The sequence below is a fragment of the Lissotriton vulgaris genome, chromosome 7 (genome assembly GCF_964263255.1).
Source record: "Lissotriton vulgaris chromosome 7, aLisVul1.2, whole genome shotgun sequence".
NCBI lineage: Eukaryota > Metazoa > Chordata > Amphibia > Caudata > Salamandridae > Lissotriton > Lissotriton vulgaris.
The window spans coordinates 189,889,297-189,915,574 of NC_141695.1; the positions used below are offsets into that span (position 1 = coordinate 189,889,297).

Genomic DNA, 26,278 nt, shown 5'->3' on the forward strand with positions numbered 1-26,278 from the left:
AAAACCACTCACCTCCACTAAATTTGTGGCAATCAGTAGGCAATCAACACCTAACAAACCAGATGGGTTTACTGGCAGACCTCGATTAGGCACGTACCACGTTTTGACAGTCGTTTCATATCAAACCTCCTGTAGATGCATGTGTAGGGATGTAAAGAGAATGTACTTCAGTGAGAATTATGACTAGAGAAACAATTCAGGATCCTGTATATTAAGGGTCTAATTACGACTTTGGCTGTCTTGGAGTGGCCCACCACACTAGCGCCCTGCTCCAAGACCGCCAAAGTCGACTCCACCTGCCCATCAGATTATTCCATGGTCTTGCGGGGGGGGGGGAGGGCGGTATGGCGGCCCCACGGTGGTGCAGTACAAAGGCTCATATACAGTGGGGCACAACATGTACCCCCTGCATGCACCCCCATGCACTGGGGCAAGAGGGAACTTTTTCCCTTCCACCAGCAGTTTCATGGCGTGACAGCTGCTGTGAGACTGCTGGTGGTGAGGAAACTCGTAATATGCTCTGCGGTGCAGCAGGGTGACCACCAAGCATATGCCAACTTCAAGACTGCAACGCCCATGCCAATGCCAGGGATCACGGATCCTTGGCGTTTGTGGCAGTTTTATGTAGGTCCGACCACCGTACTCTTAATACAGCTGTCGGACCACTGGTAGGGCGGTCCCTCACCACAACCGCACCTCCCCAGCGAATTTGGGTCCTAAGGACCGCCAAACTTGTAAATATGCCCTTATTAGTGTTTTGAAATCCCTTACTCACCAATGTTAAGTACATCAAGATGAAATGATTTATTCAAAACCACTGAGAACCACAAAGCCAGGAAGAGAACACCAATCCACGTACATTAAAGTCAGCAACTTAGCTTGTAGTTTAGGTCTTGACAAAATTTTAATTGTGCCAAGAAATTTGTGAAATTCACAAATTTGGACTTTTGTGAACAGTCTCAAAGTTTCAGATGACACAATTTCATGTAGTTTTGTTTGCAGGAGACTGGCTTGTGCAGGTAATGTCTGAGAGACATCTCAATTTCCCCCACAATATCCAGAAACCCAGTGTTTGAGGCTTTCAAAAAGGATCTAACACTTCTTATGCTCAAGCAGTAGCAACGTTTGCTTCATAATCCAAAGCAAGGACTGATCCTGGACATTAAACTGGGAACAGCGATCTATTTCCTCTTCTTAACATTGATCTACAGCTTGTTCCTGGCTTTTTTCAGTCTCCTATTGTAATTTATATTTTTTGTAAAACACTCTGCAACCTTTGGTCCTGGTTAGCTCTATATACTATTTTGTAAGCAAATAAATATGTAAGTGAATTTTACAGCAGCAGTTGGTAAAGAGTAGGCGTAATGTGGAAGTGAATACTGACAATCAAATCCTGGCTACAATTCTTTTCTAAATTGAAGCAGCCTTGGGGCGGTCCTGATGGATAGAGGGATTTAGGGGCATATTACGAAGCAATAGCGATAATTATCGCTATTGCCTGGTTAGAGACAAAAATGTATCGCTGACCTGCGGCAATTTTTATCGCAGATAAACCTTGGTATTACCAAGGTTTATCGCAAATGTGATAAAAATCGACCACAATGCATGAATATCGCTGAAAAGTCAGCGATATTCAGGCATTACCGAGCTAATGCTCTTAGCCATGTTATCCACCTACGATTGGATAACATGGCTAAGAACTGCTCAGGGGCAGGTGTTAGCTTTTGGAGATATTCACGCTTAGCGCGAATATCTCCAAAAGTTGGTAATAGGAGATAGCGATGTTAGTGACTGTTTCCAGTCGCTAACATCTTGGCACGCCCACTTTGCATGTCATTAGTGATAAATATCACTGACATGCAAAGTGGGGCCCAAGATGGTCGCTATCTCCTACTAGCTGTCGCTAACTGGTAACATGAAGTTTACATGAGGCAGGCTTGAAAAAGTTGAATTAAAAAATGGCGTCAGCTATATTAAAATAGAGAGATAGAATAACTGCAGTGCATTTGTTAGAAACCGAATCATGTGAAGGCAAATAATTCAAGAGTCCAGGCTATAGGCAGTGGACGTTGGCATGAACATGAAGGTGGTAACAGGCATGAAATCTGAGTGAGCTTGTGCACCACCTGAAACGCGAATGTACTAATACGCGCGTCTCAAAGTCCATCATCAGATCAACCCTTAATTGAAAAGAACCTCATTCCGGGGGGTTGTAATTACTCAGGCCAAACTGTTGCTTTATCTTCTCATTTCACAGTTCATGAAGCAAACATGTGTTGTAGAGAGACTGGTAAGGAGACCCTAGTGACTGATGCTTAGGAAGGCACCATTGACTGCTAGGGATCAGAAGAGCTTGTAGGCCAGAGGAAAGCGCAGACTCGGAGAGACAGAGCCATTTTATATCGCCTCGACCAAAGGAAAGGATTAAAGTACCCCAGAATTCATCTGAGAGACCCCGATCACAGCAAGAACACGCCGTCTTACGAGCTGGCCATGGTGAAGGCTCCCTAGAAGTGAACTTTCCACTCTCCGCTGCCACTCATTCCGAGTTACAGCTGTCACAAATGGCTAATTGCCTCCCGAGGGAGAGCTCTGAAGTGCTCCCAGTTTACAAATGAAAGGCTGAAGCTCAGGGAAACAGAGAGCTGTGCTCAGGAGAGCACAGAGTGTCTGTTGTGGGTAAACGGAGGTTTTTAAATCCTGAAAGCTGACCTTTGACACCAAAACCTATCTGTAGCCAGGAGGTGATCTCAGAATGGGACGCCTTTTTGATTGCAGGCTCGGCAATGCATTCTGGCTAAGGTGGTAAGGTGCTGGCACATTTTGCTGTGGCCAAGGGCAGACTCCCCATCACCAGCATATTGTAATATTGCCATTAAGGTATGTTTCTATTTGGCACACCAACATGCATTTTATTACTACTGACTACTTCCAAAACAGTACAAATCAAAGGCATGGACTGTGAACAAAAGAGAAAACCAATCCACTGTCTCCTGATGCAACTAATCTTCCATATGCATCAGAAATGTGGAGAATGTGAATTAAAAAAAAAAAAGAAAAAAAACTTTGTTTTAGTTATTAATTACATTTTCATAGCAACAAGAGTCAGTGGTGTTCATAGCAGTAGTGAATCCAGCGTTGGAGAGAATAGTGCAGTTTAGTAGTGCAGGGTACACTGAATAAAGATGTATCGAGCGGAGTGGGTCACAGTGAAAGGTCACAGGAGAATTAATACACAGCATCAATTGTATCATTCGTAGCATTGCAGAGTCCTAGCCCCAGAGATGCAGAAGACATGCCCCTGGAGGCTTTAGTGTCAATTAATGGACGCCTGTGGGGGCCAGCGGTTTCCACTGCCTTCTCCATTGGTACTTACGGCATTGCCCTGACTTCCCCTGTCTCAGAGGCAAGCCAACTCTGTTTATTTTGGGTGGATTCCTTTTCTTGGTCTACTCCCTGCTCTTCAGTAAGAAATGGGGGTCTTTTAACGGTCTTTGGGGTGGACAACAGTCAATCATATTTTCGCCATCAGTGGAGGGAGGGCACACGTCCGTAATTGCTTGTGCTTCTTTCTGACGGTCTGAACCCTCCAGGGTTTGTTTTTAAGTCGAAACATTATGAGCTGAGATAGACAATATGTAGGCAAGGTAATCCAGTCCTTTGCAGATGATCACCTTGTACCTAATACAGTATGTTGTGGGGAGAGCACTTGTAAGAAATCTGAAAATACACAGTTCCCTCATTATGGCAGGTGAAACATTTTGGTATGTGATCAGAGAAGCGGCAGTGTTGAACAATACTTTAACCCCTTCACTGTGGCAGCTATTCCGCCGCAGGACGCGTGGCGTGCCCATGCTGGTGACGGAACCGCTCCGTCACCAGCCGTGGTTGCGCTGTGCTCATGACCGAGCGGTTCCGTCACAGCCCCGCCCGCTCAATGGAACGCTCATCGCAGGAGCGGAATCCGCGCCGAGCGGGCCGTGACGGAACCGCTCTGTCATCAGCACAGCACGACCACGACTGATGACGGAGTGGTTCCGTCACCAGTAGGGGAGGGGTTAATATGCACTAGTATGCTGTCGGTAGATCTGTGACCAGTCCCCTGACACTTTCATAATGGGATATGACAGATGGCTAGACGTAGGAGTGAAGTTTTGAGGCATGACAGTGATTTCAGAAATTGTCCTGCCTTGGAACAGTCAGATAGCAACTTCTCTTTCTCATGAGGTCTGGGCATTTAAGGTCAACTGTAATGACTTGGTGCGTTGGGAAGAGATGAGGTGAACATATCTAGTGCCGCTTCTGTGGACCAGGATTAGGCATGTGCGTCGATACATCCACGGGGAGAAGGAGAAGCATTGCTTTGATGGGTTCATGTTCAGGCGGAGCTCTGGCTTCTACATCTGGATTGAATCACACCTGGATCTTAGCTGGTGGATCTCACTCATCAAGGACAAAAGTTGTAGGTGCCCTGATGCAGAAGAATGTCGTAGGTGGCCACCGTGTTCCAAAAGAGTCCCATGATATCCTTAAAGGAGCCATCCAGTTTGCTGTGGTAGCACAATTCTCAGGCCTACATTTTTATTTAACAAAAATATTGTATCCTAAATATATTTTACAAAAATATCACATCATTGGAGTTTATATCAGAAAATCTATATAAATGTTGAGTGATATTTTGTGATCAACACCTAGGTCAGGATATAAAAACGTCGGAGGATATTTTTGTTATCCGTATTCTAACCTATAACCTACAGAGTAGAAAAAAAAGCAGTTCTCATTATCAAGGCCTGGACAATGAGCATTCCAGAATGTTCAATTCTTGGTGGTTAATGTTAAGGTTTTCAGACCTGTTGTGACATCATGATTGGATGACACCTTTATTGATGTTAGTTAACAGAGTGAAACCCTTTGATATGTTGCCAGTGAAAGGTTCCTGAAGGTTTTCAATTTGACTTGACATCGCCTAGGGAGAAAATCAGCATTTGGGAAGGGTATGGCCTAAGCCATTGAAGGTTACAGAGTGATGAAGAAGGCTAAGCAACTTATTTTATGAAAACTCTCACACCCAATTGAAAGTGTAGTAGGAAGCGGTGGTCTCCTTTATTTGTTGTTGCAAGTGCGTCGTTTATACAACAAACAGCATAATGAGAACTAGCTCAAATGAGAAATGGCAATCCAAACACACAAGCCTTCTTGGTTTGTTTTATAACTTATATATTTCAAAAGGAGCCCAGAGGGAAAACAGCGACCGGGTTGCCCTCCACTCAACCAACATCAGTACACAAAAAAAACCCTGTCTTGTATGGCGGCCTACGTCTTTCTGTTTCAGTGCGGAGAATATCTTACATCAAATTCTTCCGCTACACTACCCTTCTTATTACTAAATTCGAAAGTATGAACATGTATCGGCCTTCATTTAAAAAATGTTTTTCAATTCTCAACTGACAGTGAAAAAGAAAAACAAGAGAAAACCCACAAATCCTAATGTCTGTGTACCAAATCACCAGTACATTAAAAAATGTGTGAAAGACGAAATGACACCTCACTGGTGCACCGCCATCGGGGTAACTGGTAGGTATACACCAGGTTAGGCCCCTTTTCTCATCATCGGCCATCATGTCGTCCCAGAAAGTAAATGAATGTGTCCAAAAACAAACAAAATTCAAGGGTGAGTGAGTGCAAAGGAGTGAGCAACAGCCACAGTGGGATGTAACACTATAGTCTGAACAACTCATTGCTACTGCAATAAAATCCAATTCAGCACCATAGAAAGCACACAGCATTCATACCTAAGCATTTATGGCAACTTTGGATGGCTAACTTTACTCAATGCACAATGGGAATCTTTTGTTGAAGCGTGATCTCAATCAATCAATCAATCAATCAATCAATCAATCAGGGTTCTTATAGAGCGCTGCTAATCTCCTGTAGGGTCTCAAGGTGCGGGTGGGTTACTGTTGTGTTGTTGTGTAAACAGAGGAGTAGGTGTTGTCTCTGACCCCAACAGATGATCTGCCTCTCATAATGTTCTGGTCAGGTGGCAGGTGTCAATTACAGAAATTACAGATTTTGTGTCTTTTGCTCTCTCTCTGCCTTCATTCATTTGCTCTTTGGTTGCCTTCTGCATGGTGGAATTCCGTGTGGGTGAGGGGGGGGGGGGGGAGGGGGAGGGAATTTGGGGGAGTCGGGGAACAAAACAAAAAAAAACTTACCTCTCAGCCTGTTGCCGCTTCTCCTGTGTCCCATCCTCTTCCTGCTTCTTGTTAGAAACAGGAAGAAGCAGGGCTCTCATACTCCTTGCAGCCAATCACAATGCTGCAATGAAGTGTTGTGATTGGTCTGAGCACCGTGACACGGTGCTTAGCCAGGGGCTGTAGGGGTGGGCATGTTCTCCAGTCAGGCTGTAATGCAGCCTGCTTGTAGAACAGGGCAGTGCGCATGACTGTTTTGGGCCGCCCGAGAGGGCTGAATAAACAGTCATTGCGTACAGGAGTGTTCTACCGCTCCTCCCCTGCTATGCAGCCCTGCCCGCCTTGTCACGCAAAGCTGCTCCAGCAGAAGGAAAAAATAAAATGATAATAACATTACGTTGTTATATATATATTTTTTCCTTTCTTTTGCTGCTTCCTGGCAGAGGAGCGACGCTCCTCCGCCTCACAGAGAAGCCACCACTGCTCCCCCCTGCTCTCTCTAGCATCCACTCTCTTTCCCATCCCCCAATTTATTTTAAGCATTGTCATTTGTGGAGTGAGGCTGCAGAGCAGCTTCCAGAGTATGTTCAGTCTCTCTATAAAATGTACAGAACTTTTACGAACACCCAAGAAGCAATGAAAACTTTTCCCATCAGTATTAAAATGAAACAAAAATGGCCGCCATTAAGTGCTGCATTTTGCCTCGGAGCAGTGAGACGTTACTCTGAATTGTGCACAATGTTATTGCATTTAACGGCCCCTCCCACTGTGAAATGAAGCTGAATTTGCAGAGATAATTGCCAGTGGCTCTTCAGTGTCGATTAATCAACCAGGATCTCATTATGCGTGCGCGGGAATGTAATCACGGACAATCGGCTCCCAAGAGGCAACGGTGTCTTGGACTCGCCAAAGCGAAAGGGGGGTTAGGGTGGCCTGACTTTGGCGGCCGCCTTCTGCTGACCCCACTAGGATGGGCCTGCTTGGAGGCACAACGCCTTATGTAGGACGACGGTGCTATTACGGCCTACGCATGCAAATTGCTTCTCCAAAGAGGATTTTGATTAGTTTTAAGAGGCAAGCCTATTAACGTTCATGGAAGCAAATGGCAGAGAAGATCAACATGGGAATATCTAAAGAGGCAGGGGGTGTCAGCAGAGAGATTTTAGCATGCTTGAGGAGGGGTGCACACAAACTGTATCCTGAAATCCCACAATCTTAGAATTTGGTGACTTATGTCCACTCAGCAATTTTTCATAACTTAGATTGATGAGCAAATTGGCATTACAAGCTTTGTACCCTTTTAGCCAAGCAGATCACCACAATTCAACCGTAACTTCTTAAAAGTTTAAAAGTAAGAGAAAACTTCTTAAATCTTTTCCCCTGTCAAAATGGATGTCTGGGTTCCAAAGGCTGTATTCTCTTCAGGTCACGGATGCCCTGCTGAACATCCCAAAAATTGGAAACCAGAGTAGGAGGGGTTAAAACGGTGCTTTGATAAACAGAGCATAAATGTGCTTGCAGGTATAATAAGTAAGCATTGGCAAAACGAATATGTCTGGGCGTATTGTGCTAATACATCAAAGTCAGAAGGCTCTGTTGCCTTGATACATTCCTGGTTTTCTTGGTATTTCAAATAAAGACATATATAGTTGTAAAGTAGTCTTTCATGTAGGTCACTGCAAGCACTAAATTGGAGGGAAATTTGAATATTGGTATCATGGAAGTGAACCACTGACAACATGTGAAGATTGACCGTACTACTGAAAATCCTCACCAACAATATCATTGCAAGCTAATATCCAGGACAGAATATCAAGGGCCGAAAAATCAAAAGATAAGTGCATATAGAGAAGTATAGAGTAACTATTCTAAACTCCACATCTACGTACCTTGAAGACGATTGTAGCACGTAGGTGCATCTATGTTGAGCTAGATGTGGAACATCTGGACTAGAGTTAGGTATAGACATTCTAGACTAGAGTTAGATATGGACAATCTGGTTCCATGTTAAAATATCGATAACAAAAATATAGATGAAAAAAACATATCGATGTGAAAATATCGATTACAAAAATATCGAATTCCTATACTTAAACAGGTAAGTACAGAAATATCGACTCAAAAATACTGATGTAAAAAATATATATGTAAAAAATATCGACTTTAAAAAATATCATAATTTAAAATTAAATAATTATAAAATATTAATATTATTAAGAAAATAAATTACATTCAATATATATTTAAACTAATTATCACAAATACACTTAATTTATTGAATATAAACAGAAAAAAATATTCACATATACATATATTTACTTAAATACATTTTATTAATTATTTCATTATTTAATGTATAAAAAAAATATATTTTTAATAAAAAATAAAAAAAATAGTAGTTAAAACGTTGGATAGCGAAGGGGTAAAAATTGACCTTTATTTTCGATATTGTGTCCTCCATACTCTGTTCTATCGGTATTGTTGATTCAATGTGCAGGGGGTGCAGTGTCAAGACTGACACGGTATCTTAGCCCTCCAAGAGGAATCTAATCATTGATGCAAATACATTGGCATAAGAAGAGCATTTGATCAGTGCTTTAAAATACCGTAGTCACCGGAGGATAGAAACTTTGTGTGAGATTAATTTACCTAAAGAATTTAATGCGTAAAAAGACAAAGAGTAATGCAGCCAAAGAAGTGAATCTGAACACTGATCTAACATCTCTCAGGGCACGGTTATCTTTTATAAGAGGCCATTCAGCCTTTAAGGGAAAGGTGGATGTTGATGCAGAGTAACTTGGCCCCTAAGTGAAATAGTAACGGCGCTACCAAATAATGCAGCAGAGGACAGGTATTGGAACAGCGATGCAGCATAACTCCACCCAGAAATAAAATGCAAAGTCTGAGAGAATACAATAGCTCCCCTCAGGAGGGAAATGAGAACATTCACAGAAAGTAATTCACCCCCTGTAGGAAATGTGAACACTGATGCACAGTAACTCTCTCCTGATGGAAATGTTTGCACTGCTATGAACAAAACACCCCCCTTGGGAGAGTTGAGAACATTGATGCAGAGCAACTGAGCTCGCGGGTAAAAATCTCATCAGGCACTCACTCACAATGTTCTCAGACAATGAGAAGGTCACAGAACAGTGATAAAGTGATTGCTACAGGATCACATAGGAGTTCACATAGAGAAGTCAGTATTCAAGTCCAGATCTCCTCAAGCCTAAGACAACCTTAGAACTAAGCAAGGATCCTCCATAGATGATAGACTCTCTTGCATATCAAAGACACCGCCTTTTAAACACAACTTTTTCTTTTGCCACCTGCTTTTGAATCTTTTCTTTTTGCCTATTAAATTATATATTTACCCGTCTTGGCTTCACCATGTTTCGGTTTCACTCATTAACCCAGTTATTGCCGAGTTTCTTCTTCTAGGACTCGTTCTCTTCATCTTTTCCTCCGGGATATCCTCAGTTTCATCGATTCGCCTCATTTGGCACTTTCCTGATCTTTTTAATTTCCCAGCCCTGCTGTTTAAAGTTTAGAGATGTTTTTATTTTCTTATGGGATTTCTCGTGTAGCGCCTTGAGGCAGCAGCGATAAACATGCAATACAATTAAAGCTGGTTATTTCCCCGTGTGGTGATTAGAACAGGTAACACTGCCACTGCAATGTGGCACAGTTTTTTATGTTAACTTTGGAATTAAGTAGTATTTGGAAGTCAGATCCAAGGAACCAGAGATTCTTCTCATTAGATTACAACTGAACATGTTTCATGACAGCGTCAAGTCATTTTTACCAAAACTGCCGGTATTGTTACTATCCGCTGAATATATTGGTAGTCATGGCAAGGAGGCAATGAGAGCTGTGCTTGACTGGAGATGTACAATGCTGAAACAATCCAGACAGATGTCTGTTTTATTAGAACCAATGATGAAGCATGACACTATTAGAGTGTGTGAGGGTTATATATAAAAAATGAATCTTTTCCTTCCCCGCACAGCCATGCAGAGCTAGCTTTCCTACAAGGGGTGTACTAGATAGCCACCCTGACCATGCCTCATGTAGTATATACTATCTTCCTTGTAACCACAGGCGGGATACATTTTGTAGTTTTTCTGTTTTATTAGACAGTCACCACTAAAATCTTCTCTCACCTGTAGGTCATGAGTTTGAATCCAGTCAAGGCCAACTCAGCCTCTTCTTGGAACATATGCAGGTTTCATGCAAGTAACATAGTTGTCAGATGTTTTCCCAGGAGCTCTCAGTTGCAAGAACCACCAGGCACTCTTAAAGGTCTGACTGCATGTGTTCTGTACCAATAAGGATGCTGGGAACCAAGTTTCAAGTAGAAGGCTGTCACCCAAGACCTCCTTGGCTCTTCAGACTCACTTCTTGGACTTTTTGTTAAGCTCATGTGTTGTTTCTCTTCTTATTAGTTTAATATTTGGTGTCTCCTCTGTCTGGGGACCATATTATCAAACTGATTTTTGAAAGATTGAAAAGGAATAGGAGCTAACTCTGCCCACTGCATCAACTTAATCTTCAAGCAAGGCAGCACCATTAAATGGGTCCTCGTTCAGGAAAGCAGCTGTACGGAGTGAGACATCGCGCAGGTTAATAAAGAGATTATAACACAAGCTAACAGCAATGTCCAGAGACAAGTAAAACTTCAGAAAGTAATAGCTTTTTCTAGCAAATTTAGAATCATAAGACCATTAAATCCAAAGAGGGAGTTGAAGATGTCATGACTCTGCAACCCCCATTGAAGATATAGTCAGCTGAAAGTTTCTTAAGTTGAGTTCTAGCTTGGTGCTCTCAGGATTTTCTCAGTTTTCTTACAGAACCCTGAACTCTGGTTTGGGGTTAGATGCCTAAAAGACTCTGCTTCTCCTCTGGGGACCAGACCTCAGGTGTGCTCCCCGAATATCGATCCTACAATTTCAATGAGACACACTATCAGGGCCAAAATATCAAAGAAAATATTGACCAGTAAGTAAATATAGGTTTTGTAGGCATAACTTCACATGCATGTTGCTACGCATTACATAAATCTTCAAGGTATGTAAAGGTGGAGTTAGGAATAGTAAATCTATATTTCCCTACATGCACTTACCTTTTGATATTTTGACACCCCATATGCAGTCCATGCTATTCTTTTACCATGATATTCTGGGGGTCAACATTCAGTAGCGCAATCGAACCCTCAGGGTCACAAGCAAACGTGATTCCAGGCAGCACGTCAACACAAGTCCTAAGTCCAGGTTTTGGATAGGGCAGCCCTTACTACTTCTCTGGTGTGTCCACATAGGGGTGTGTCTGTAAGAGAGAGAGAGTAGGTCTCTGGAAGCGATCCCTTGAGTGATAGGATGTAAGGTTACCTCCCAGCCAGGCTTGGTCAGCGCTGCAGCGCTGCTCACCAGCGCATTCTCCATTATGCCTGGGGCTGGCGGATCTCATGTGATTGTATATATAGATAGTAATTATTCAATCGGGGGTTTATAATGCATGCTACTCACCCGTGAGGGTCTAATGGTGCTAAAGGAGGGGGAGGGGGGTAGATAAACATTCTCAGGCAGGTGGGCAGGAGGTCCTATTGTACAACTTTTATTTTCTCCACTTTATAGAACCACTCCTAGTACAGACAATATATGCATACACCACCAAGCGCACAGACATGCATACGATCACATATATTATATGACACAGGCGATACACATAGGTGCACAGATACAAATAGGCAAGTCATACACACACAGAGGAAGTTGTACAGACACTTACCGCATGCACAGTGGCACATAGGCAGACACACTTATAGGTGGAGCAACATATACATACACACACTGGTACAAACAAACATGCATTCCAACCACACACTGAGATAGACATTCTCATACACAGACGCACTCGGATACAACCATACAGTGTTATGTGTATATTTAACATATAGACAGGCACAGGCACTCATAGACACATGCAAGCATGCAAAAACACAGATGAACACACACATACAGGTATGCATAGGCACACACAATCACACAGAGACACACACACACACACATTGCACACATTCCACCGTATTGACACACACAGGTATACATAGGTAAAACAATACATACATATATACACACACACCTACAGAAACACACACAGGCTTGAACGATCAGGCCAATAGAGATAGAAATGCAAATACTGGCACACATAGATAAACAGACACAAGCACATACAGTTGTTCATACAAAGTCACATTTAGGCACATAGAGACACGTGCATGCGCACACAGTTACACTATACAGAGGCACATATAAGCACACTGGCACACGCCGTTATACACAAACCCTAAAGGTACAAATAGACACACAGAGTTACAAATCCATACTGAGGTACACATAGAGGCACATAGGCACACTTAGTCAGACATACACACAGAACCAAACAAAAACACACATGCCTTTCTGCACATCAGGTACACAGCCTTCCCCGCCGGCGGCGACGCAGAGCCCAGGGCAAATGTGACCATCCTTGTGTGTCGCGCGAGACGGGGAAGCATCTAACATCTGAACCCCTCTGCCTTCCCTGGAGGCTGCCCCAGGGGTGCCTGGCAGCCATGTGCAGAACAAGGCACGGCCTGCGGGTGCCCGGGAATGGCGGCCCCAGAGCTGCACTTTCAGTGTCGCTCCAACACATTGACACCACTGATGATTGGCAGAGTCCACCCCCCCAACACACACACCCCCAACAAAGGCCACACAACTGCATCTTGTTTCCTTGACTACCGATTAAAAAAATAAGCGAATCCCCTCAAGTATCTGGAGCTATTCCCTCTAAAGTGGGGGAGTGCAAGGTGCGTATGACGTGAGCAGTCTCGCTGCCATCTTGGTCCGCCATCGTTTTGCACCTTCCTGCTCTGATTAAGGTTACAACACGGACATCGTTTTGGTTTTTACTTTACACAAACGCACACTTTTCCTCATACATGTATGTGTTGTTTTCTCGCAAATTAATTGAAAACAGTGGGGCATATTATCAAGGGGGTTCATCTCCGCTTTTTTGGCTTTAAAAGCCAAGAAAGCGGAGATAAAATTATCTCCCTATTACCTAGCTGTCGCTAACACCAGTTAGCGACAGCTAGTAGGAGATAGCGACCATCTTGGGCCCCGCTTTGCATGTCAGTGATATTTATCACTAATGAAATGCAAAGTGGGCGTGCCAAGATGTTAGCGACTGGAAACAGTCGCTAACATCGCTATCTCCTATTACCAACTTTTGGAGATATTCGCTCTAAGCGCGAATATCTCCAAAAGCTAACACCTGCCCTGAGCGGTATGCAACGCTTACAACGCGCGCGTTACCACAACCTACCATTACCACGAAATGCGCTGGGGGGCGCTCGAGGATAGTAAATCATTTAATTTACTATCCCAACACCTTCCCTACTATCCACGGGGACTGGTGTTGGAATAGTAAATTAAATGATTTAAATGTGCGCCCCCCCAACGCAAGTCGTTGTAACGACTTGCGTTGTTACAACCGCGTTGTAATGGTAGGTCGTTGTAACGCGCGCGTGGTAACATCATATATCCGCCCTGAGCAGTTCTTAGCCATGTTATCCAATGGGAGGTGGATAACATGGCTAAGAGCATTTGCTCGGTAATGCATGAATATCGCTGACTTTTCAGCAATATTCATGCATTTCGGCCGATTTTTATCACTTAGGAGATAAACCTTGAAAATATCAAGGCTCCTAAGCGACAAAAATTGTCGCTACACGGCCATAAAATTATTGCCGCTAAGCCAACCTAGCGATAATTATCGCTAGTTGTTGGTAATATGCCCTAGTATTCTTCATGACTTTAAAAGCAGATGTATGTTTGCAGACTGTCTCTAAACAATGTAGAAGAGGGTGAGAATAGCCAGGTTGTATCATACCACCGGACGTGCAGAAAACGTAGTGGATCATAAGTGGTAGTAATAATGGTACTGGATAAAGGTAAGGGTAAGTTTGGCTAACAAAATTGTTCACAGAACTTAGAACCCGTAGTACGAAGGTTTTTTGTGGTCACAAATGGCCCGTTCGATGCGCAGAGTCTAGCTGTTTCAGAGTCGTGCCATTTGTGATTGCAAAAAAGTAATTTGCTATGTATAAAACCCAAACCGCTATTCGGTAACACGTTACCAAATCACAATTTGGTTGTGCAAACAAATATCGGTTTAATATTTGAAAGGGGCCTTCCTTCCAAATACCGAATCGGAATGTTAAGTATTAATATTTTGCGACCAATTCCCTGTCGCAAAAAATTAATAATTTACTGATTACAAACATGTAGTGGTAAATCATTCACGATTTAGAAGAGGTCTCCTGGGAACCCCTTCCCCTGTATGCATGTAAAATAAAAAAGTTTGTTTAGTAGACGGGGGTCTACGTTACCACTGCATTATTAAAAGAGAAAAAAAAATAGAAACTTTTGTTTTCAAATGCACCCTCATTTCCTTGAAGGGAAACGGGCTGCATTAAAAAAAAGATTGCATCATTAAAAAGCAATCCCAGACATGGTGGTGTGCTGACCCAAGCAGGGCACCATCCGCGTGATATCGTCATTTTCTAGTGGGTCTCACATTGCAACCTACCTCATTAATATTCATGAGATAAGGCTATTTGTGACCCACTAAGAATAGCTAATTTAAAATTAAAACTATTACACGTTAGGAACTGCAATTTCCAAATGGTGATTCGGTAAAAATAACAATTAAATACCACAATTACTAATCTTGATACATGTGGCCCTTAAACACTTATTGTATCGCTTGCGCTGACTGTATCATGCAGCTGAATTGCAGTTTATCATGTGGAAACCTTGCATGATCAATTAAAACCAGGGTGTGAGATTTTGTTAGCTATACCCCACTTTTCTTGTATGCTCATGAAAACATACTTTTCCAGGTATAAGTACCCCAGAAAAGTACATTGTGGAGGTATTGGACAGGGTTCTTTCTGCCTGGGTCATCCCCAAACCTTTTGCCCTTTGCCTCCACTTTTTGCTGAATTTGTTTTTGTTGGCTTTAGGACTCCGCACACTTTATCACTGCTAACCAGTGCTAAAGGGCTAGTTCTTCCTGCTCAAAACACAGTAACATTGGCTATACCCAATTTACTAATACGTTCTTAGTAAAGTGGTACTACATGCACCCATGGCCTGTAAATTAAATGCTAGTAGTGGGTCTGCAGCACTGATTGTGTCACCCACTAAAGTACCCTTTTGAGCATGTCTCAGGGCTTCCATTGCATAGCCTGTGTGTATAGTCTAAAATGCCATTTTGACCTGGTAAACAAAACCTTTTGCCAGGACCAAATCTTTCTATTTAAACATGTAAGTCACCCCTAAGGTAGTCCTTAGATAGCCCCAAGGGCAGGGTGCAGATTATTTCAAAAGTTGGACATTTACTTCTAAGTTTTGCATGTATGTTATATTCTACTATGGCTCATTTCTATGCATGCCTTTATTCACTTCATGCTTTCTAGTGGAATGCCTTTGGAATGCCTCTGCTCTGTGTTTCATCATAGAATGTTGGGTGGAGGTTGAAAGAAACACACAGTTATGATGGGGCTGAGCTGCCTGCTGGTGGCTCCTGGTGGGTTCTTGTTCTGGACTTATTCTTGATTTCTTAACTTCTCAATAAATACTTTTTGGAATACCTCAACTCGGCTGGACTTAGTTACTACAATGTCCTGTTAGTGAAACTCTCTTAAAATGTATTGTTCACTCCTGCAGGGCCTATTTCTCCCATAGGAAAACATTGGTTGTTGTCACTTTATATTTTATAAGTGTTGTTTCCAAATGGGAAGAGATAACTGATTTATGTTTGCTGTTTCTGGAATCCTAAGTTAAAATACTAACTTATGGTAAAGTCGGATTTTAAATTAAAATTCTGAAAATGCTACTTTTAGAAAGTTGGCATTTTCTTGCCTTACACATTTGTGCCATCAGCCTGTCTCTGGTCACATAACTGGGTGTAGGGTTGTAGTTGGTAGCTTTGATTTGGTTTTCCTCCTAGTCAGCCTCACACAATGGGAGCTTACGTGTGACTGGATGGGCCCTTGGTGGCAGGATGGGAGGGAGAAGCCGGATACAGCCTCACATGCTCCCTGAGTAGGCTGGGTCAGGTCTCAACACAAAGAGCTGGATACTCCCTGTAGTTAGTCTGGAGCCCGGGCAGGGAAGGCAGGGCATCTGTGCACTTCAGAGGCATGCCTGCAGAACCTTCGCCCCACTTCAAAAGCACAACTGTGTATAAGAGAAGGACCTGAGACACCACAACTTCAGTACATTTCTGGACCTGTGGATACGCTGCCAGGAAGAAATTCTGCTGCGGAAAGACTGCCATTCTCCTGGACTGCACTGTGCTGGACTCTTGCTTTGCTGTGCTGACCTGCTGCCCTTTTGCCTCGCTGAAAAGTACCGGACCTACACCACTTGAACCACAAACCCAGAGTGACTACTTGGCTGGCCTCCTGATCTGAAGCCTCATGGACAGGCTTCCAACAACCTTACACCTTCATCTGGACTCTGTCATCTGTGATTCTACCTGCCAAGTGGTGCCACTTCAGTTCTGGACCCTTGGAAGTGGGCTTAAGGAGCTTTGCCAGCCTCTGTGAGTTCAGCAGAAGAGATGCATCTCCTCTGTTGTGCAGGGCAATCCTGTGGAGAGGTGTGGTGCGGTGGCCAGGGCAGCTGACTTAGGAGCACAGGGTTCACAGTTCAATCCCCGGCTCTGGCATCAGCTCAGCTCAGCACCATGTGACTCTGGGAAATAGCTCACTTAATTTCCACAACGGCCCCCAGCACCCTGAGACCCGTATGGGTGAGTAGTTTGCGCTTTACAAATACATATTTATATTTACAACTCCGCTCCTGCATCGATTGGACCCTTCCCAAAGACTTGCATCGCTACAGAAGCCCATATTGCCTTCGGGACACTGCAACTTGATGCATCCTCGTGCAGGCTCTTCAATGGCAGCCTCAACAATGACACCGAACTCCGCATCACAACTACTCAGAACCAACGCATCGCCCGACTGTGTGACGCATCTCAAACTCTGGACTTTGCATCACAATCCCTCATCAATGGGATCCTCACAGCTGGTGCTACAGGACCTCACACCGCAGCATCGCCACATCTTGTGAGCTGACACTTTGCCTCCGCTTTGCAACACATCTTTGACGGGGACCCTGGCAATCCTACCCAAACCAGGATATAAGGTACTCTGTTCAGCAGGTCTTATGGGTCCCTGTAGCTAACTCACACTCCATTGCAGTCGGCCTGAACTTGTGAATTTGTCCAGGTACCCACAGTTGGCGCATTTCACCTTTTGGTACTATTTTCTCTAAAAACTTGAATATTCAATATCTCCGGTGAAACTAATTTATTTTTGCCATTTTTGTCTTCTGTTAATTACTACATTAAGCTCTATTTTTCTAACCTGGCGTATGATCTCCTTGTGTGGTGTTTTCACTGTTTTACTGATTGAAGTGTTGCACAAATACTTTACAAATTGCCTCTAAGTTAAGCCTGGCTGATCTGTGCCCAGCTACCAGAGAGTTGAGCATAGGTTAATTTGGTGTTTGCTTGTGCCTTACATGACTAGGATTGTGGTTGCTGTGTGACCAGGGCTCACACCCCAGTTAACCAGTAACACAAATTCTCATAGGAGATTTTTTTTGTTAACAGCTTTTCGTGATGCCTTTTCTTATAATTTAAGCTTTGTGGGTTTTGTGAAAGCTGTCAGGCCTGAAACACTTTGAAGAACATTTCATAAAATGTGCAAGTAAAAACATTGCATAACGCACCATCAAAACTCACACCCCATACACTGCTGAATATGTCTCATGTGGCTTTGCCCTTGGGTGGGCACATATGATTTCATGACGCGTGATGCTGTTTAGTGTTCTGTGTGTGTTGTTGACTGGAGCAGAAGGGACAAGGCAGAGCTTTAATTGACATCCTGCCCTTGGGGGGTTGTGACATATCACGTATGCCTTTCTTTTTATATTTAAAAAACCTACAAGAACTTTCTTTGGTGTATGCCTGATGTGGTGTATTTTTTGGTAATATTGTTATGCCTCCCGTGATAGCTCACAGATGTTACTGCCTACATCATGCAGTGCTTAATTTGAGCCAGTGGTTGCCAGTGGGGGGCACGGGCATTTATCTTTGGGCAATTGCAGTTAGAAGTGGCGCAGTGAAATCTTGTAGATTTCACTGCGTCAGTTCTACTTGGCTTTTTAAGTGGGAACGACCACCCTGCATACATTATACCTGATGCAGGTATAATGTGGTGCAGGGCTTTACAATGTGACATATCTGCCTATATGCGTCACATTGTAAATGGGCCACATTTTTACGCCACCGCGGACCCACAAAAAGTGAAGCAACAGCAGTGCAAAAATGACACATTGGTGTGTAAGGTCACACTATTCCCTTCTGCACAGTTGCTCTACACATTTCCAGTAGACTGCCAAACTCTTAATCTAGCCCTTAATATCCTGAATAAATAATATATATAACAATTTTAATAAAAAGTCAGTTCTTATTCCAACGCCAAATTGTGAATGCACATATGTTTAATGCAGAAAACTTACTGCCTTTGCTGCTTGGGATTTAGAAGGGGCTGGTGGCATATTTTGTGCAGATTTTCTCCCAACAAATCTCAGGTTATTAACAATCTTGACACTTCCAGCAATGCTGAGTATATGTAGATTTGTTTAATACATATTATATGTAAGGTAGATTTATGCAGCGGACCCCATTCGAAGGCAGCAGGACCGCATCTGTATGCCTGTAACCGAGTGTCCCACTGTGCCTTCCTATTCTGCCCGCGCGAGTGGCGCGGACTCCTCCTGCCGTCGCGCAACGGGCATCCAGATTCCACCAGATGGGCTGCCGTCAAATCTCAGCTCCCATGGCTGCCTAATTAGAGTTCTCTGAAACGTGCAGGGGGAACAGCAAATTGATGACTGCAAAAAGGCATAATTCAGGCAAATATTTGGACAACTACACCGCCAGTGTGAATGAAAATTATGGTGCTAATTGTGTTGAAAGATACAATTATTAATGTGGCTTGGCACTAGCGAGTTTTATTTGCTCCTGGTTCATCCATCTATATGATTAGGGTTGCAGCTCAAAATGTTTGCATAGGTTACCCCTATCCAATAGAATGTGAGTAAAAACATCATTTGCTTGTAAATTCATTACGTTTCAGCGACTTTTCTTCTGTGCATCTGAGGCGAGACACAACTGTCTGAACCAAGTTTTACTAACTATATTTTGACAATTGTTTCTATACCATGGCATTCATACATGGGAAGCAGGCATTGAAGCTTTCTCTGGTGACCACATGAGATGTGGCCCCTTTGAGGACTGTCATGCCAGAATTGGATTGTCAGGAGTGGAAGGGGTGTCATTGACTACCATCAACGAGTTACATGGGTAAAGATTTGAGTTAGAACTTTCCTTTTAAGTAAGAATATCTGAATTTACTATACCTTCAGCACCAGCCACAGCACTAAAACAGCCCTGATCGCTGCCACTGATGACATCAGAACTCTAGTTCATCAGAGAGAAATGGCGGTCATGATCCTCCTTGACCTCTCAGCAGCTTTTGACACCGTTTCCCACCACACACTTATGAAGAGTCTTCACTACATTGGAATCATCAACGGGAGAACCCAGAGAATCCACCTACCACCTTTCACCTCAGAACTTAAGAACATCACCTGCGGCTTACCTCGAAGGCTCGTCCCTCGGCCCTACACTCTTCAACACCCACATGACCGCCTTGGCCAACATCATCAGACCCCGTGGATTAAACATCATATCCTATGCGGACTGCACCAAGCTAATCTTCTCACTATCAGAAGGCCCTTCCACCACAATGGCTCTTTTCCACAGATGTATGACAAGCGTTGACAACCGGATGAAAGAGAACTGCTTAAAACTCAATGCAGACAAAATGTAAGTGCTCATCTTCGAGAACAACACCTCTCTGTGGAACGATGCCTGGTGGCCTTCCAAACTAGGACACCCACCCACTTCAACAGATCATGCCTTCAACCTTAGCATCAGCCTGGACGGCAACTTCACAATGTAAAAACTGATCAACAAAGTCTCTTCTGCCTGCTTTCTCACTCTTTGCATGCTTCGTAAGAGCGTTACATGGCTCCTGGTCAACACCAGATGAACCGTCAGTCATGCCCTCGTCACGAGCCAGCTGGACTACAGCAATGCACTCTGCGTCTGAATCACCTCGCACCCCCTGAAAAGACTGCAAACCAAACAGAACTCAGTGGCCATACTCATCATCGACCTCCCAAAGTGAACCACATCACCCCCCACCTCAAAAAGCTCAACTGGCTCCCCATTCAGAAGAGATGTCAATTCAAGATGCTGATCTACAACTACAAAGCCCTTCACAACCAAGGACCAGCATACCTGAACTTCCACAAACCCTCCAGACACCTGCGCTCTGCCTCCCTTTTCCTCGCTCACTCGCTCACACTCCCCGTATCTGCCGAAGCAACAGTGGAGGACCTTCCTTCTCATACCTCTCTGCAGAAGTCATGGAATGACCTCCCAATTCACCTCCAGACGTCATTGTCTCTGTTGGCAATCGGGAAGAGACTCAAGACCTGGCTGTTCAACTGAGCAGCAGGTTCTCAGCACCCGGATACCCTCATGGGTGAGTTATAAGCCATGTTTGATTGATTGATTTGTTAAAGAATGTCTTCAAACATAGGCAGAAGCATCATCTTTTGTATGTGATGATGGCATAGCAGAAGATTGCATAGATTGCCCTCCCTTTGGAGGAATTGATTCAGGTACTTCTAGCTGTGGCTTTTAAAAAGATGAGTTGTCTGTTTGACATTTGGCTGTTTTATTGAGTTGGTGACCATGGTTGAGGGCTCTAAGGATCTGGTATGGGCTTGTTGAAAAAGGGCTGTCAGTGATGTGTGTCAGCTTGCGTGCTCCTGATACTCCATTGCGGTGTTTGCAGAACATTTCAGTGTGCATCAAATTGAATCCGACAAGCCCATTAAAAGGTATTTACTGAACATTTACAGTAACATCTGCCTACACTGTCCGATCTTCGATTGGGAATTGGCTCTTATGCTTACATGGAAGTTGAAGGAAAGCAGAATGGTTGGATTTTGAGTACAGTGTGAAATTCACAAATGGCACCATTGAAAGTTTGGAAGGTCGACATTTTATCACTTGAAGCGTGGTTTTATGTCAATAACTCTCCTCTTTCGCTGTACTTTACTTTGTCAATACTTGGTGGAGAGTTGTCACTGTAGGCACCACGGGGCATATTACCAAGCCCGCGATAAATACGTTAGCGACTTTTTAGTCGCTAACGCATTTTTTTTATCGCAGTATTAGCAATACGTCTCTAACCTGAGTTAGAGACGTATTCTTGACGTCATCTATCGCCCCGAGCTGGGGGCGATAGATAACGCTATTGGGATACAGGGTGGGCGTTCCCACGTCCAACCACATGTGAAATGTGGTTGGAGGTGTTAACACCCTATCATCAAGGCAGGTGTTGGAAGACAGAGACCTGCGATAAACTTGTTTATCGCAGGTCTCCCAACGCCTGCTTTGATCGGGTGTTAGGCATTGATAACATGGGGGTGTGGATCATAAAGCTGAATCCACCCCCCCATATTATCAAGGCACACATTAGCGCGTGAAAACAACGCTTGTTTTCATGCGCTAATGTTCCCTATTGCCGACTATCGCCGGATTTAATTTCACCTACGTGTTGCGCGTTGATAATTACGCGCTATCACAGCGATTAAATCCGGTGATAGCCGGCGATATAGAAATGTGCGATGTGCTTTTATTATCGCACATCTTGTTAATATGCCCCCATAACCTTTCTGGAGATCTGCGTGTTTCACTTTAGTAAGTACACATCCGATTTTGTCTGCAGACAGATTTGAGTATGGCCGACCTGTCTAAGACGGAGAGAGGATGCTTGTCCAGAAATTTCATAAATTATAATTACAATAAAACACATATCAATTAAAACATTAGGAAACCAGAAATGGGCAGCTCCCAGAGTTTGGTTGACATAAAGGTAACAGAATTGGATGAACTTGGAGAATGTGTGCAATGAACGGAAGCACTGATCAAAATTAAGAACAGAGCCTGAGACGGGCATCTAGAAAAGCCCCAATGAGACACTAGAGCTCCAGTTGTTGAGGTAGAAAGTCAGAGGACAAGGGGCTGCCATCAGGAGAGCTTTGAAATGTATACTTTTGAACAGATGCTTCTGTAAGTGAGTAAGATTCACAAGAGAAACAATGTAGAGATGGTCAGGATGAAGGAAGGTTCGAAACTTGATTAATGCATCAGTGTAAGTAAGGAATGCATTACCAAAGAGATATTCAAAGGTGTTGACATCGATCATAGGAGACAATGTAGACACCGAGTTGACTTCTGAACTACACAAAAATATATCAATCAATGTCTTCTATCCTCCGCGGGTAATGCCCCTAACTCATGACAGAAGGCAAAGGGATGAGCTGAAGTGGGGGTGCACCTCCGCAGTGTCCGCATGGACGACCACGTTGAGAAATACCTTGCAAGATAGGACAAGATGGTGGACCGAATGGGACGTGACCATGAGGCGGTGCAGAGGACTCCACTGAGGAAAAACCGAGCTTCCATAGAGTACCCCTCCCTCCACATAAATGAATCGATGACCAACTGGTGCAGTGGAAGGTCTGTGCCACCCGTAGCCAAGTTTACTGTTAGCAGTGATAATGTGTGATGTGGCCGTGAGTTAGCGAGGCAGGGTCGAGACATTGGATCTCTGCCCTACTTTGCTGTGGCTGGAACTTGATGTGTCTCTGTGTTCTTTATCCTCCCTCTTGCCCTGATTCTTGTACCCTCCAGTAGGCTTTACGAAGTACACCTGTTTGGATATCCCTGGAGTGTGGCCACTCCTCTCCCTATATCCCCACTGTTCCGTGACGAAAAACTTCAATGAATGTGCTATGTGTAATCCTCATTGGACACGGAACACAGAGCTACTGTATGCCACCGCAATATGTTTTTTCTTTTTGTTTATTGTTTAAAATTTTTGATAAAGACATTCTTTTTTACAAAAAATGGTACATGGTGCAGGGATCTATAGGAGGAACCCTCGGTGCCCCCCAGGTCCCATATCTGGGGGCCAGGAGATAAGGGGGGCCACTATGGACCCCCAAAGTCCCTATCAGCCATCCTTTTCATGGCGGGTTAACCGCCATGAAAAGGCTGGTGGAAAGGGACATTGTATCCCTACGGTGGTGCCTGGCAGGTACCGCCAACACAGCCCCTGCACTGCCCCGGCGGGCTCAAGGAGCCCTTCGGATGCGTGGCTGTTAGACTTTCCAACCGCCATCACCTTGCCCGCCATTGTAATATGGCCGGAAGGCATGGAGACCGCCACCGACAGCCTGTCCCCGCCATTGGACATCATCCAACTTCAGCAGCTCATGTTTCTGAGTAGGCTGAATTGTTTAACTTTCTTGGTTCGATACAGACAAAATCGGATTGGACTGGCCTATAGGACAATCAGACACTGCCTGACAGTCTGGTCCAACAAGTAAGTGTGTGGGTCGGTTTTTTGGTGTGAGTGGGCTTGTTTTACCGACTGTGTGCTAGTTTTTGAAAAGATACTAGGAGAACGGGTAATGTACAAATCAGGTACATTTGATTATGCATCTAATGACATGACCAGCAGTACAGGCAGTGACACTCTACAATTCAAGTGTACACATTCCACACACTTCCCACATTATCATTCTAAATAAGAAGGCATACAAAGCAAGAGAACCCAAAACATCTTTCCACATACAAGACTCTAATAAATGCTACGAAGAAGCATCGACAAAAAGGAATAAACCTACATTTATATGCATACATAAAGTTTATTTTAAAATAAATCTATTCAATTCAAAACATAATCCTGTAACTTAAAGGAAGATTGGTACTCCTGCACAATATCCTTAAAGTATCATCAGCAACTACTTTAAGTTTCCGCTCCAAATTTACAGGATTATGTTGATCTCGAACAATAGTTAATTTGTTGGTGTTCCAGCATTTTCCATCCTCCAATATTACAGAATATTTGTTTTCACAAACCACCCCCTTCAGCATGGAAAATTGAGAAGATTTCTTTCCTCCCATGTACAGTTCTTTCACCCTCACATAATCTCCTTCCTTAACATTAAGTGCTCGGCTCTCCAACTGTGGTATAATTGCTTTGAGCCTCTTTCGTTTCGTATTCACCTTTTGCAAAACTTCATCGGAGATGATTTTTCTTTTCATCCACAGTCTATTCCTTTTTGATCCAGACAATCTTCCCTTTAACAACATGAAATGAGAAACCTTAGTTTCTGCATCAGGTGTGGGGCTGGGGCTCAGACTAAATTCCCTACATCTAGCATCCAATCCAAATGATTCACAATTGATAATTACATGTTTTCCTTAATTATCCCATTGCAACGTTCAGCCAAACCATTGCTTCTTTGCTGATATAAAGAAATAGTAATGTGCTTTACACCTCAACTAGATAGAAAAACCTTAAACTCCTGAGAAGTGAACTGAGGTCCATTATCAGTGACAGTCTCCTCTGCAACCCCTTCTTGGAAGAACAACGTTCTCAAAACATCCTAAACCACAGAAGAGGTAATATTATTCACAAAAGCAACTTCCAATCACGTAGAGTAATAATAAACTATGACAATATCATAGTTAACATGGCCATTGCTTACCCCAACCGGACCATTTATGGCAATGGCCAATTTAGACCATGCATTCTCAGGAACAGGAACCGGAACAACAGGACTGTAAACAAACAGCGGTGCTCAGACCAATCACAATGCTCCACAGCAGCGTTGTGATTGGTCAGGAAATTCCGGAAGGCTGCGTGCTGCGCTTCCTGGTTCCTGCTGCAGAGAGGACAGAGTAGCGGTGGCAGCATTAAGTTAAGTGTTTTTTTTTATTTTGTTTTATTTTCCCCCTCCTCCCTCTGTCCCCCTGTCACTCCACCCCCATTGGTTTGCAGCCGCTACTGTAAACAAATAATATAAAAATAAACAAATGAACAAGTAATACTAATATATATTTCAATTTCAAACAAACCAGACAATCTTGATCTATTTTTATCCAGACCTGCAGGTGAACAAACCAGAGAATGGGGTATGTATAATCCACTTACCTTTTTCAGTGTAGATAGCGTCCCTTTGATCCTGAGGAAGTGCCCAGATCTTTATGACACGATAGGCACGAAACATGTCGATCACCTGAGAGCAGGGCATACACCACTAGACACATTACGTCTAGTCCTTTGCCCCTCTCCTTCTTTTATTTTAGGCTGTTTACCTGCTGAATAAAATGTTGGCTAGGACTTACTGACCTATTTTAGTTCACACGTCCCGCCACATCTACACATACTAGGGCCCTCACCACCACTGCACCCACTGGCAGGAACAAAAGATCCCCGATAAAGAGCACCGGTTTTGGGTGCCCGTCAGGTATTGCAGCGCTGACCTGACGAGGGGCAGGCTCAAATGATGAAGCATGAACCCTAGCTTGCTGGGTGTGTGAGAGCCCTAGTACCGAGAAGGAGAACTCCCTCTCCTGTACACACAGCAGTGGTCTTTATTGACTCTTTTGTCTCTATCAGCTTCGCTCTTCTCTAAAACCATTCCTAGAGGAACTCCGTACTCCTCTTGGACACATATATATTTCAATAACATTAAAAATAAGTATTTAAATCAGAAAATAAAGCATACACTATTCCTACTCCAGTCTGTGCAACAGAAGGGAAAACTTTGGACTTTGGAGGGGTTCATTTATTATTCCCACTCTAGTCTGGGCACGAGTAGCAAGGCATTGGAATTCAAAGGGGTAAAATTTGCTATTTCCCACTCCAGTTTGTGCAACAGTAGGGACATCTTTGCACCTCGGATAGGCAAAAATGTATTATTCTAACTCCAGTCTGTGCAACAGTGAGAAAGGCATTGGAT

General features: G+C 43.6%; 1 protein-coding gene and 1 non-coding gene across 4 annotated transcripts in view; both read left to right on the top strand.

The window, feature by feature from the left end:
* The window catches only part of IGLON5 (IgLON family member 5), a 976,255-nt gene that overhangs the window by 468,123 nt on the left and 481,854 nt on the right, over positions 1 to 26,278 (top strand). The window lies entirely within an intron of this gene.
* Positions 10,588 to 10,781, top strand: LOC147701156 (U2 spliceosomal RNA). The gene has a single exon (XR_015298541.1). It is a non-coding gene; the product is annotated as a U2 spliceosomal RNA (small nuclear RNA).